General features: G+C 43.3%; 1 pseudogene; it reads left to right on the top strand.

Annotated features, from left to right (window-relative positions):
* Positions 1–13,246: 13,246 nt before the first annotated feature.
* LOC108513647 (NADH dehydrogenase [ubiquinone] 1 beta subcomplex subunit 3 pseudogene) lies at positions 13,247–13,528 on the top strand (annotated as a pseudogene).
* The last annotated feature ends 481 nt before the right edge of the window (positions 13,529–14,009 follow it).

Here is a 14,009-nt window from a genome sequence, read left to right on the forward strand (position 1 = left end):
AGAATCCTGTACTTGTCTGTTCTGTACTGGGGAACAGTCAGAAAACCACCAAGTGACCTCTCAGCCTCTGGAATGAGGCAAGTTTTGAAACTGATGCATACCTTCCTCAAAAGGCCAATGGTACACCAGTTGTGGATAGACATGCTGAGCCTTTCTCCTTTTTATAAACCTCTGCTGCATTAGCATCTCCAATACAGTTTAAAATATTACTGATCATCAAAGTTACCAAAATGAGTGAGCTTTTTCCCCAAGAACTCTGGAATGCTGCTTTGTTTAAATGACCTTGGCAGAAGCTAGGAAGTTTACACATACGCTGCCTGCTCTATTGAAATGAACTCATACTCTGCTCTATTTTCCAACATTCTTATGGACAAATGCCCAGAAATGAACTCATTAAGTTGAATAATTTTTCAGGCTATTGATCTGTTATCTAACCTTAATTTATCCTTTAGCAAATGTCACATATTGGTTGGCCCACTGATTAAAAGAAACACTTTTGAAATGTACAAAAGTTAAAAGATTTATACATTGAATTATATGGCATCATATCAAAATTAAATGTGTCATTTAAGTATTATTTTCAGAAAATATTAGAAGTAACTCAAATATCTATTAATAAAGGTTTTGTTAAATAAATTATGATACATCCAGATGATGGAATACTATGCAGCTGTTCAAAAGAATTAGGAAGCAACAGGTAAGGAAAGGTTTCCAAAACATGTTTTAAAAAATTCAGTTAAAAAAAGCAAAGCCCAGAAAAGTATGTCATGCTTTGGCAAAGAAGGCAGAAATGTAAGAATGGGCAGGGTGTGGTGGCTCATGCCTATAATCCCAACACTTTGGGAGGTTTAGGTGGGTGGATCACTTGAGCCCAGGAGATCGAGATCAGCCTGGGCAACATGGCAAAATCTTGTCTCTACAAAAAATAAAAAATTAGTCAGGTGTGGTGGTGTGCACCTGTGGTCCCAGCTACTTGGGAGGCTGAGCTTGGAGGATCACTTGAGCCTGGGAAGGGAAGGTTGCAGTGGGCCATGACTGAACCACTGCACTCCAGCCTGGGCAATAGAGCAAGACTTTGTATCAAAAAAAAAAAAAAAAAAAAAAGAGACATTTAAGAATACATATTCATAATTTGCTTCTATGTGTTTTAAACAACTCTGGAACTAAGTACGTGTAAGAAATTAAGAAGAATGGTTACCTGTGGAGTGAAGGAACTGGGAAAATGGGAGCCATGGGTTAGGGTGGGTTTCACTGTATAATTTTTTATATATTTTGGTTTTGACCTATGACAACATATTACCTATTTAAGAATCTAAATTAGGCCAGGCACGGTGGCTTATGCCTGTAATCCCAGAACTTTGGGAGGCTGAGGCAGGTGGATCATCTGAGGTCAGAAGTTCAACACCAGCCTGGCCAACACAGTGAAACCCCATCTACTAAAAATACAAAAAACTAGCCGGGCATGGTGGTCGGCGCCTGTAGTCCCAGCTACTCAGGAGGGTGGGGCAGGAGAATTGCTCGAACCCAGGAGGCAGAGGTTGCAGTGAGCCGAGATCACGCCACTGCACTCCAGCCTGGGCAATAGAGTGAGACTCCATCTCAAAAAAAAAAAAAAAAAAATTAGCCGGGTGTGGTGGCAGGCGCCTGTAACCTAACTTCAGCGACTCAGGAGGTTGAGGCAGGAGAATCACTTGAACCCAGAAGGTGGAGGTTGCAGTAAGCTGAGATCACGTCATTGCACTCCAGTCCAGGCAACAGAGCAAGACTCTGTCTCAAAAAACAAACAAACAAACAAACAAACAAACAAACACAACAACAAAGAACACAAAACCAAAACCAAAACAAAAAACTAAATTAAAAAAATACATGTGTATGAGACAAACTTCAGTAATTCAGTTTCTAGTCAATGGGCATCTGTGGTGAGTGGATCACGTTAAAGGCAGGGGTGATGGTTTATTTCTTCATTCCATGGGGAAGACAGCGGCTCAGAAACTCTGGAATAGAAGCAAGCTCTTCTCGCGAGTCTCCAGCTCATGCAGAGAAGCGAATGGGAAAAAAGGGACATGCCCCTCTCCTTATCCCTGCTTTATCCATGTCCTCCACAGGAATTTCAGTGTTCTTGCAAGTTTTTAACAAAAGCCTAAAACCACTGGAGATGTGTGCATTCAGTAAACATTTGTCAAGTACCTAGTATGAAGATTCAAACATAAAGAGTAGCCCATCCCAGTCCTTTAGAGAAACACAGTCCAGGAGTTGGGGCAGGCAGGCAGGCACAGGTAGGCCCATCATGGGACAGCAGAGAAGCGGCTACTGCAGCCTTTGAAGGTGAATAGATGTGTGGGTGGTGAGGGGCGTGTCGGGGGTGTAGGCAACGGGGAAAGAGTTTTTCAGCAGGACAGGTGAGCTGTGTTTTCTAAGACCACCAGGAGTAAAGTGAAAAGGAAGGGAGGAGGGAATTCCAGAGAAAGGGTCACAGAGTCACCATCCTCCTGCCTTGTGGGGTGGGGGAGAAGTAAGGGGAGGGCAAGGAAATGACCATGGGAGGATAGGAGACAGAGACCAGATTATGAAGGGCATTGAATGCCAGGCTAAGGAAGCTGGATTCTGATCTAGACACTAAGGGGACTTACATGTTAGGTTTGGGTTGTGAAGATAGGCGAACCTGGAGATGCTGAAAATTCAAGGTACCACTGAAAGAGGGAGATGTAATAATTTGCCTGTGAATTATTGCTTGTGATTGTTTCTGGTTGCCCTAAAATGTACAACGGGCTTGCTGGGTTCTGGGAATATACTATGTGCAATATTTGGTATTAGTATTTTTGAGAATGAAGACAGAGAATGATTATCTTGGTCAGAGTGCTAAGAGAAAGCAGATGCACACTCAGAGTAGGACAATTCTAGGAAGGTTTATTTACAGAGGGACATGACAAAGTTGGGCATAGGGCAAAGTCCCTGTAAGGGATGCTGTAGTAACCTGGGTTTGTAGCAGCCTGGCCGACACCACAGCCCTAGGCCCAAAGGGACAAGGGCAGGGAACCCATCCCTGAATCCAGGAGCCACAGAGTTGTGTAAAACAGGCCAGTGGAATGAGCAGTGAACTTCTATTAGGAGACCTAGCCAGCCCGACAGATCTCGCAGGGAGCAAACCAGGGCAAGAAGTATTCTGACCTCCTCCTCCTCCTCCCTCCTTATTTCCCAGAAGTCAGAGGGCTCAGAGGCCCAGAGATACGGGTCAGTCTTCAGGATACAGAAGGAGGGAGCTCGGGTCTAGAGGGGTAAATGAAAGGTATCTGGCATACATATTATAAGTACATTTCCCTCAACTTATCCTTCCTTTTGTCCACCCCCCTGCAAAGAAAAACAAAAGATAAAAATTTTGCTAGGCAAGTATGTAAGTTAGGAAAAGCCAGCCACGGTACCAAACTGACCTTAAAATGTATGATGGCTGAAATACCGTAGCGTTTATTTCATGTTCAGGTAACAGTACTGGGTACACCTCACAGGCCAGCAGAGTGCCTCCTTCATTTGGGCACCCGGGCTGATGGAGGCTCTGCTGTTTATAACTGGTGGCTTTCAAGCTTTCAGGGTTGCCCTGGGGGTCATCTTCATTCCAGCCAGCTGCAAAGAGCAAAGAAGATGATGCATGGGAAGTTGTAATGGGGCAGACCTGGAAGTGGCACACATCACTCCAGCTCATTCCATTGGCTAGACTCAGCCACGTGGCCACTCCTCCCCGTCAGAGGCGCTGAGGCATGTGGTCTAGTCATGAGCTCAGGAAGAAGAGAACATGGTAAGGAAGCAGCTAGCATCTCTGCCACAGCATGTAAGTGATATCCGTCAGCAAGATTGGTTTGCACTAAGTAATAGACTAAACTCTTGAAAGACCCACACTACTCTGAATGGTTTCAGCTCTTAACAGTGAAAATTGTTAAGTGTAGTGCAGTGCATGGACCAAATCACTAAATAGCTGAATTGGCTGAAAATGTAAAATTTTAATTTCAAAATGTATGGCTTCTTTATTTTACTTTCCTTACAGTGAAACCTCTCTCTGCTTCCAATTTATTCCTTATATTTGATGTTGTCATCCTTCCATAATGTATGTGAACGAACCCAGTCAGGTCTTTGAAAGTTGCTAAGAGCACATCAGAAATAGACAGTACTGGCTGGGCACAGTGGCTCACGCCTGTAATCCCAGCACTTTGGGAGGCTGAGGTGGGCGGATCACTTGAGGTTGGGAGTTCGAGACCAGCCTGGCCAACATGGTGAAACTCCATCTCTACTAAAAATAAAAAAATTAGCTGGGCGTGGTGGCACAGGCCTGTAATCCCAGTGACTCAAGAGGCTGAGACAGGAGAATCGCTTGAACCAGGGAGGCGGAGCTTGCAGTGAGCCAACATCATGCCACAGCACCCCAGCCTGGGCAACACAGTGAGACTCTGTTTTTTAAAAAAAAAAAAAAAAAAAGAAATAGACACTACCAATAATCAAAGAAGTTGACAGCATAAGAGGAAAAAACTTGTCTGTTTAGATGACCTGGAAGTATGGTTATGGAATTGTAATAGAATCCATCATGGATCCATTAACTACATTAATCATCCCTATGACTTTTACCACATAAGCTGTCCTCTTGAAGCTCCCAAACACAGCAATTCACCCCTTCCACGTGGGTTGCTGTGTGCTACTATTGCTCCCATCAGTGTGAATTGTACATATATACCCAGTTACAGGTTCGTCGCCCTCTTGAGAGCAGGTTCCCACCTTATGGCTTTTCTAAATCCTTAGCCTCTAACACATTACAAAGCACATGTAGGCAATACATTTGAATGAAAGAAAGAATGAATGAGCATTAATGACTGCAGTTTTATTTTGGGTCTCTGGAAATACTGACAGATGTAGTAATAATCATTATCTTTAAACTTCACATTCACAGGTAAGCCTATCTCAGCTTTCCATTTGGTAAAAACATAAGCAACCCAAAATGGCCTGTGTCCTGGGATCCCTGTCTTTTTTTTAATTTTTATTTTTTTAAAGGAGACTAATTGTAACAATCATTACAGCCTGCCTTCACTTTTATTCAACCACATTACAGAAGGTACAAACGTACCCTCACAATTCAAACAAAGTTATAACAAAGAAATTAAATAAGTGAAGAAAGAATATATCTGATTTGCAAACAGGTTTCAGGTAGTAGCAACATAACAAAGCACCAACATTTCATATGCCAAACTGTTAATAGTAATACCACAGTTCTTTATATAAACAAATTAATAGTTTGAGTTTGATTAAGCAATTGGTGGTTAAAAGATACTTTTATGTAACTCTGTGACAGCTACATCACAGTTTATAGAAGCAACAGGAATTCTATGCTATTTTTTTCTTTAACTGTGTGTTTGTGTGTGTTTAAGTAAAGAAAGGTCCAAGATAAAAAAAAAAAAAAAAAACTTAAACAGCATGAGGACAAAAATGCCTCTGTCCTACCTTTGTTCCGCTAATCTAGTCCCTATCACCAGAGGCATCAAATGATACTCCTTCTTGTGTACCCTGAATTTAGAGAGAATTCTCAGCATTTATAAGCAGGGTTGTTTATTTTTTAATTTTATTTTTTTGAGACAGGGTCTTACTGTGTAACACAGGCTGGAGTGCAGTGTCACTATCATGGCTCATTGCAGCCTTCAACTCCCAGGTTCAAGCAATCCTTCTACCTCAGCCTCCTGAGTAGCTGGGACCACAGGTGCACACTACCATGCCGAGCTAATTTTTTTTTTTTTTTTTGAGACAGAATTTCATTCTGTTGCTCAGGCTGGAATGCAGTGGTGTGATCTTGGCTCACTGTAACCTCTGCCTCCCAGGTTCAAGCGATTCTCCTGCCTGAGCCTCCCAAGTAGCTGGGATTACAGGCGTTAGCCACCATGCCCAGCTAATTTTTGTATTTTTATAGAGATGGGGTTTTGCCATGTTGGCCAGGCTGGTCTTAAACTCCTGACCTCAAGCAGTCCTCCTGCCTGAGAAAGCGTTGGGATTACAGGCATAAGCCACGGTGCCAGGCCTGCAGGTTATTTTTTAAAAGTTACACATGCGGTTAGCAATATGAAAAAATGGTCTGAGTCATCAATTGTTAGGTAAATAATGGAAACGATCCTTCTTGATCACTTATAATCAGAGGCCCAAGGGATGGGGGTCTCTGATACAGATGTATCCCGTGTTAGTTTGCTAAGGGTGCCTTAACAAATTGCCACGAACTGGGTGATTTAAAACCACAGAAATGTCTTCTTTCATGGTTCTGGAGGCCGGAAGTGTGAAATGAAGGTGTTGGAAGTGCCTTTCTCTCTCTGAGGCCTGACAGGAGGATCCTTCCTTGCCTCTTTCAGCTTCTGGTGGCTTCAGGTGTTCGTTGGTTGGTGGCAGCAAAAAATCTAATTACTGCCTCCACCTGCACACAGACTGCTCTTTATGTGTCTCTGCGTTTCAAATCTCCCTCTCCTCTTAGAAGGGTACCAGTCATTGGATTTAGAGCTCACTCAAAATCCAGCATCATTTCATCTGTGTGCAAACGGAGTCCCGTCTTTGTCACTTCCAGAAAGCCTGTGAAAGCTATCCCTTCCCAGCTACCCTGCCGTGGGGAAAATGCCTGGTTCCAAGTCCCAGCCACTCTGCCATCCTCCTTAAGGCTCACTTACATCATCCTCTGTGCTGGGCCTGAAGCACAAAAGCTTCTTTACTTTTCATTGCGGGAAGAAGAGCACTAAGGACCACTCAGACTTTTAGAAACAACCAACATCCAACAAATGTAGCACATACAACACAACGAGTAATTAAGCTGGGAGTGGGGGCACTCTGTTGTGACATTTCCTTCTGCCCTCCACAGGAGCAGTGGGCTGTGAATATAGAGAGAAGTCTCCACTCCACCCAGCCTTCATTTATTTACTCAGGATGCCACTTGGATTTCAGTTTTTATCCCTAGGGCATCCTAAGGGCCTTTGGAATCACTGTGAAATTTGGAAAGAAACATTGGGTGTTTCATACCTGGTATTCATCTGTTCATTTTTTTTTTTTTTTTTTTTTTTTGAGGCGGAGTCTCCCTCTGTTGCCCGGACTGGAGTGCAGTGGCCGGATCTCAGCTCACTGCAAGCTCCGCCTCCCGGGTTCACGCCATTCTCCCGCCTCAGCCTCCCGAGTAGCTGGGACTACAGGCGCCCGCCACCTCGCCCGGCTAGTTTTGTATTTTAGTAGAGACGGGGTTTCACTGTGTTAGCCAGGATGGTCTCGATCTCCTGACCTCGTGATCCGCCTGTCTCGGCCTCCCAAAGTGCTGGGATTACAGGCTTGAGTCATTCTTAAGGGACAGGCAGGCACTATAGTAAGATGTTGGATGGGGAGAAGCCAATTTCCACCCCAAAGCACTCCACACACTCCAGTGGTGGATGACAGACATGTAAACAGACAGATAGGATAGGAGGTGGGGAGTGTAAGGATGGGTATCTGAAAGCAATATGGTGGGTCGTCCCTGCTTCTGGAGTATGACAATTACTACGGGGGTGGCTTTCCCCAGGCAATGCTGTTGCTGCCTGTTTTGAAGCTAATCATATCTTTTGATAGTTTAGAGTCCTGGATGAACTATGAACTCATTCATAAAGGTAATGAGACCTACTAGTTTTAAATATCCTCAAAAATAAATGATTGTAATTAATCCAATGTAGACGTTACAACAAAAAAGCTAAAATAAGAAAAATACAGAAACTGACTCAGAATGGTGTCTAAAATAAGGAAATGTACTCACTCATATCATAAGAAGGCCAAAGATTGACAGGCTCAGCAATATCACCCAGCACCCCTAGTTTTCCTGCCTCTCTTTGCTATTGTCCATAGGCTTCATGTGAACGCTGGTTCCCTTTGTCTTCCTATCAGGACCCATAGCAATTTTGGCCACATAAGTCCTTGTGTGTATCCACTAGGTGAGAGAGCAAGTAAACATCCTGGTAGACCAATTTAGTTCACATGCCTGCCCCTGGATCCATAACTCTCACCGAAGGGAATGCCATGTGCTGTTTTGTTCAAATCTAGATGACTGAACACTGGCAAAAGAGGAGAGAAGGAATTACTGAAATTAGTTTAGGCCCATCAGAGCCCATGCCTTGAGTGGGAATTGGGGATACAGCCGCCTTCTCCTGAATCTCCTTGGCTGTTGAAGACGCGTGCAGGACTGCTGGATGGATTAATGAAGCTGAGGTTCTGTTAGGAAGGAGGGAAAGGAGAACCATAAAGGATAACTGCAAACCCTGATCTACAATAATGAGGAAGGGCTTCCAGTAAAAATCAGTGAGGGCTGGTGAAGACCCCAGGATGGAACCTGCAGCCTGAGTCCCAGACACATTCTCCTATATGGTGTATCATGAGGGGGCACTCAACACTCCCTGGTTAGAAGTGATGGGCACAGGATGCTTAGGCTGGCTGCAGGAGTTTCCAGGGGGCACTGAGGAGTGGTAGGGGGAGGTGAGATTAAATGAAGAAGCACACAATCTTGTTCTAGTTGTAGGAAACAGTCTGTCAGGGAAGCAAAGTAGGAAAAAATTACCTGTGACTTGTGAACAGTCTCACAGTTGTTGATTGCTGCTGACTAGGGAACAGAAAGGGCATCACACATATACCAGACACACCCACACCCTTGTGTTACAAGGAACCAAAAAGAATTTTTGCCAGCGGAAAACACCAGTTTAGTCTCTCCATCATTGAAACCTCCTACCCATTGCTCTTCTGGAAATACCCATCTCATGTCTGGTTCTGCCCTTACTAGTTGTATGTTCTTGGAAAGTTGTTTAGCCTCTCTCTATTTCAGTTTGCTCTTATGTAAAAATGGGATAATAATAGTACCTACACTCATAGGGTTGTTGTGAGGGTTAAGTAAGTTAATAAATGTTAACATGTTAACAGTTAGAAAGTTACCTAGAACTTAGTAAGCATAAAGTGATGATAATGGTGATTGGCTGGGCATGGTGGCTCACACATGTAATCTCAGCTCTTTGGGAGGCAGAAGTGGGAGGATCGCTTGAGCCCAGGAGTTGGAGACCAGCCTGGGAAACATAGTGAGATCCCATCTCTCCAAAAAAAAAAAAAAAAAAAAGAAGGCAGCAAAGGATAGTGCTGGTTTAAAGAAGAGTAATATAAAATGAACTCTGTGTGTGTGTGTGTGTGTGTGTGTGTGTGTGTGTGTGTGTGTAAAAAGAGAGGAGCAAGAAAAAATGAATATATGAAATAGAGTAATACTGCAATTGAGCTATGGACATTTTGAACAAACCTAAATCTGTGTGTTGCCATGCACCAGTGACTCCTGTGTACCTCCCGTTTTCTTCCTTTTTGAGTAGGAATGCCTCTGGCTGCTATCCTTCTCCTGTTCCACCATTGTACGTTGGGTGTGTGAGGCAAACAACTTGTTTCATTTTTTTTTTTTTCATTTCATAGTTTTGCAAGTCTGCAGGAAGAGGAATTGTGCTCCAGGAGCTGGACTTAATGAGTTACACCTGAGGAGCCTCATCCGTACACCTTGACCTGATTTAGATGATGAGGTTTTGGCCTTCAAAGTGACTCTGTAATGGAATAAGACTTTTGGAGGACTTGAGATGGGGTAGATGTATTTTGCATATGGGAAGGACATGGAAGGACTGGGGGCCAGAGCGTGGATTATGGCAGACAGGCTACATGGCTCCCAATGAGCCCCACTGCTATGGTTAGGCTCTGTGTCCCCACCCAAATCTCATCGTGAATTGTAATCCCCAGGTGTTGAGGGAAGGACCTGGTGGAAGGTGATTGGATCATGACGGTAGTTTCCCCCATGTTGTTCTCGTGATAGTGAGTGAGTTCTCATGAGATCTGATGGTTTTATAAGGGGCTCTTCCCCCTTCTTTCTCTCCTGCCACCTGTGAAGAAGGTGCTTGCTTGCCCTTTGCCTTCCATCATGATTTTAAGTTTCCTGAGGCCTCCTCAGTCATACGGAACTGTGAGTCAATTAAATCTCTTTCCTTTATAAATTACCCAGTCTCAGGGAAGTTCTTTACAGCAGTGTGAGAATAGACTCATATACCCACCTCCTAGCATTCTCACCTTGTATAATCTCCTCCCCTTGAGTGGGAATGGAACCTGTGACTTGCTTCTACCAATAGAGTATGGTATAGGAGATGGAATGTCACTTCTGTGATTACTTTAGGTAAGACTGTAACTTCCATCTTGCCAGAAGACTCAATTGATTTTGCCCCTGCTGGCTTTGATGAAGCTGCCAACGTGGAGAGGCCCATGTGGCAAGAAACTTAGGGTACCCCCTGAGAGAAGGCTAGGAAGGAGCTGAGTTCCTCCACCTGACAAGCAACAATGAACTGAATCCTGCCAACAACCATATGAACTTGAAGGCAAGTCCTTCTCCAGTTGAGTCTTCAGTGAAACCCCAGGCTTGGCTGACACTGTCATCGCAGTTTTGTAAAAGACCCTAAAACAGAGGATCCTGCTCACCTGTGCCTGAATTCCTGGCCCAATAAATGGTGTTGCATCTACCAGAGAGCCAGCTGGAAAAAGATGTCAGTGGAGGCCTACTTATCTCATCACTACAATAAATTCTGGCTGGATTGCAGATATAAATACTCAGCACAAAATAATAAATCTTTGAGTAGAATATATCGTGAAAATTTTTCATAATTTCAAGGGAAATATTATCTAAATGATAAACTTTCTAGAGGCCAAGAATGAAAAGGTAAATTCAAAAACATAAAACTGGAAAGACTTCTGTATAAAACAAACACTGTAAGTATGGAGGCAAGCAGAAACAAATCGGGGAAAAACCCCTCCTATATGTACATTGACAAAACGCGATTTTCCCTGATATGTAGAGTTCAACAAGTCAAACAGCAATGTGATAGAAAACAGGCGGAGAACATGGTTCACAGAACAGAACATGCAAGTGGCTCTCAAACACAGGCAAAGATGTTCGACATTTGATAAAGATGAAACCAAATTAAAATTAGGATAAGGTATCATTTTTTAACCTATCAGTTGGGATAGGTAAAAAAGTTGGAATATTCTGTGCTAAGGGATGGGGAAACAGGCCCTCTCCTTTTGTTTGAGACACAGTCTCACTCTGTCACCCAGGTTGGAGTGCAGTGGTGCAATCTCGGCTCACTGCAACCTCTACCTCCCAGGTTCAAGTGATTCTCCTGCCTCAGCCCCAGAGTAGCTGGCACTACAGGTATATGTCACCTCACCTGGCTAATTTTTTTTTTGTATTAGTAGAGATAAGGTTTCTTTGCCATGTTGGTCAGGTTGGTCTCGAACCTGACCTCAGGCGATCCGCCTGCCTCAGCCTCCCAAAATGCTGGGATTACAGCCGTGAGCCACACACCGGACCGGAAACAGGTACTCCCATACCTGTGCGTATAAATTGGTACAATCTCTATGAAGGGCAATTTGACAAAATATCTATCAAAATATCCAAAGTTGACATAGAAATCTCACCTCTAGAAATTTTACCCACACATGATATATTTTAAAAGATTGTCACTGAAGCACAGTTTGTAATAGGGAAAGATGGAAAATAACCAACATGTATATAAACAGGGCACTGTTTAAATATCTAGTGAAAATGAACGAATAAGGCAGTTCTGTTTGTACTGACACGAAGCAGTTTTCAAACAAAGAGGAGAGTATTGTGTATTGTATGCCATTTGTACAAAAACAATTACATATACCAGACATGTTTAAACATGCAAAGAATATTTCTGGAAAAATACACAAGAAACTTGCTTCTAGGAAGAACTAGGTGGCAGAGGGAAAACAGACACTTCTTATTTTACAGTTTTTTGAATATTTGGGATGAATATTACGAATATATTCTCCATGCACAATTGTTAATACGAAAATGAAAAGGAAGTAATGTTTTGACACCCAAAGGCTCTCTCCAGGACTTAAAAGGGAGGGGTGTTTTTTAGGCAAGAAAGAGCCAGTGAATGCCCCTCTGTGGGTGCAAAAGGAGAGAACGCCCACTGCATTTTAAAAGTACATCTTAAAATAGTGCGTTGCAAAGCTCAGTGGGCTCAGCCCTTTATGATTGTTGGTTAGAAGACTGTCAGGGATCATTTTCCAAACGCCAACTTACAATCCCCTATCGTCCAGAAAGTTCTTATTCCTGGGAGAATTTTTAGAATGTAGAGAATGGCTGGCAGCCCCACGCAAAGCAGGTGGGGAGGCTTCAGAGGAGCGGTCCGCGTGCGGCTCTTTCTCATCGTTTTCTTTCCTCGTTCCAGCCAGTGCTACCGGTCCTCTTTCCCGGGTCTAGCCTTTGACATAAACTGTGCAGCTGAGACCCCTGACCTCTCTCCCCGCTTCCCTGTCTTACTTAAGCCTGGAACAGCTCTTGCTGGCACCTCTGCAGCTGTGACTCATTGCAAATGCTTTGCATTCCGGGATGTTCTGCAGGGTTTTGGGTCTCCCCTGTGGCTCAAAGAACCAGGCAAGTTGAAAGGGAGGAGAAAAAGAGGCCCTGCAGCTGCCAAAACATTGCAGACATGAGGCGGAAAATTGTTAGGCAAACTGAAAAGGTTTTGTGCTGGAAGGACCCCAGCCAGTTGCTCCCTCGCTTGGGCCTGCTTGTAGCTGGAGCAGAGCTAGGGGACGCCTCCGTGGAAGCTGAGTCAACTGTGGGTTGTCCCAGCCCCCATGAGGTTCCATTCACAGACCCAGAGGCACCGCACCCCATCTGGAGACCATCTCCTTGTGTCCAGGAAGGACTGGGTTAAAGCTACTCTGGAAAGCAGAAATGGGGGTGTCATCTAGAAGTATTGTTTGTCTCAAGTGTTGTTAGTTTACCTTTACGTCACTGGAATGATTTTGTCAGCTTGTTCCGCCTCCTCACCACCTTCAGCTGTACACAATTTATGTTTATGTTTATATTCAGGTCAATTGACATCTACTCTTATGACAGCTGTGTTCTTCCCTGCCCCTTAAAGCTATGAGACCCTATGTTGAAAGTCTTTAGGTAAAAGAAATTAGTGTCTAGCTGTCCAGGTTAATTCAATGGAGATGGGGGAGGGTAAGCTGTGCCCTCTCATCTTCACTTCTTTCCTGATCCTCTATAAAGACTCCAGTGGGGCATCATTTTAAAAACCTTTTAAGTAAACTTTATCGATGTAAACTTACGTATAAGAAAACACACCTGGGTGGGCTCCGGTTGCAGAGCTTAGTGTCCTGAGAGGTCAGATTGCCATCAGACATGGCTCATGAACATGGACACACTAAAATGGAACTTCCAGATTGTAAACAATGGAAGATAGAGGGGACACCATTAGAAACTGTCAAGAAGAAGTTGGCTGCACGAGGGCTAAGGGATCCATGGGGCCATGATGAAGCTTGGAGATAGGTGAGTGGCTTTGCAAACAATGGTTCCTTTATTGGTGCATTATTACAAGGATTCAAATGGAGATTTGCTGCATTTGTGGGAGCTGTAGGAGCTGAATATTATCTGGAGTCGCTGAATAAAGATAAGCATCACTGAAGATAATAGCTGGAAGTATCATAGTGGTTTCTTAGCTCTCCAAAATAAGATTTCTTCACTGTAGCCTACTTGTCTGGCTTATCCCTTAAAGAATATTAGTAAGATTTAATAAAGTAAAATATATGCAAAAAAACCCCACTCATTTTTGGTGTATAATTTTATGAATTTTGTGGCAAATCTACATACCCATGTAAGGCATAATTTGAAGCCAATGGCTTAATAGACATGAAAACAATGGAATAAATGCACATGGGAGGTCAATAGTATTTCATATTCATCTACATTTCTCTCACCCTGTGGGTGCAACATCATCACATGTTAAGGCTCCTTTGCTATCAAACAATATTCAATATAGTTTTACTTGGATTTCATAGGAGGAAATAACTTGGATTGAACAGAAAACAAAATATGAAGTTAAGTGGAAAGGGAAAAAATTGCTAGATTTTTTAAAATTAAAATTAAAATCAAAAATTTTTTTTTT

This window comes from Rhinopithecus bieti, unplaced genomic scaffold (assembly GCF_001698545.2).
Source record: "Rhinopithecus bieti isolate Rb0 unplaced genomic scaffold, ASM169854v2 scaffold_29928, whole genome shotgun sequence".
NCBI classification, from domain to species: domain Eukaryota; kingdom Metazoa; phylum Chordata; class Mammalia; order Primates; family Cercopithecidae; genus Rhinopithecus; species Rhinopithecus bieti.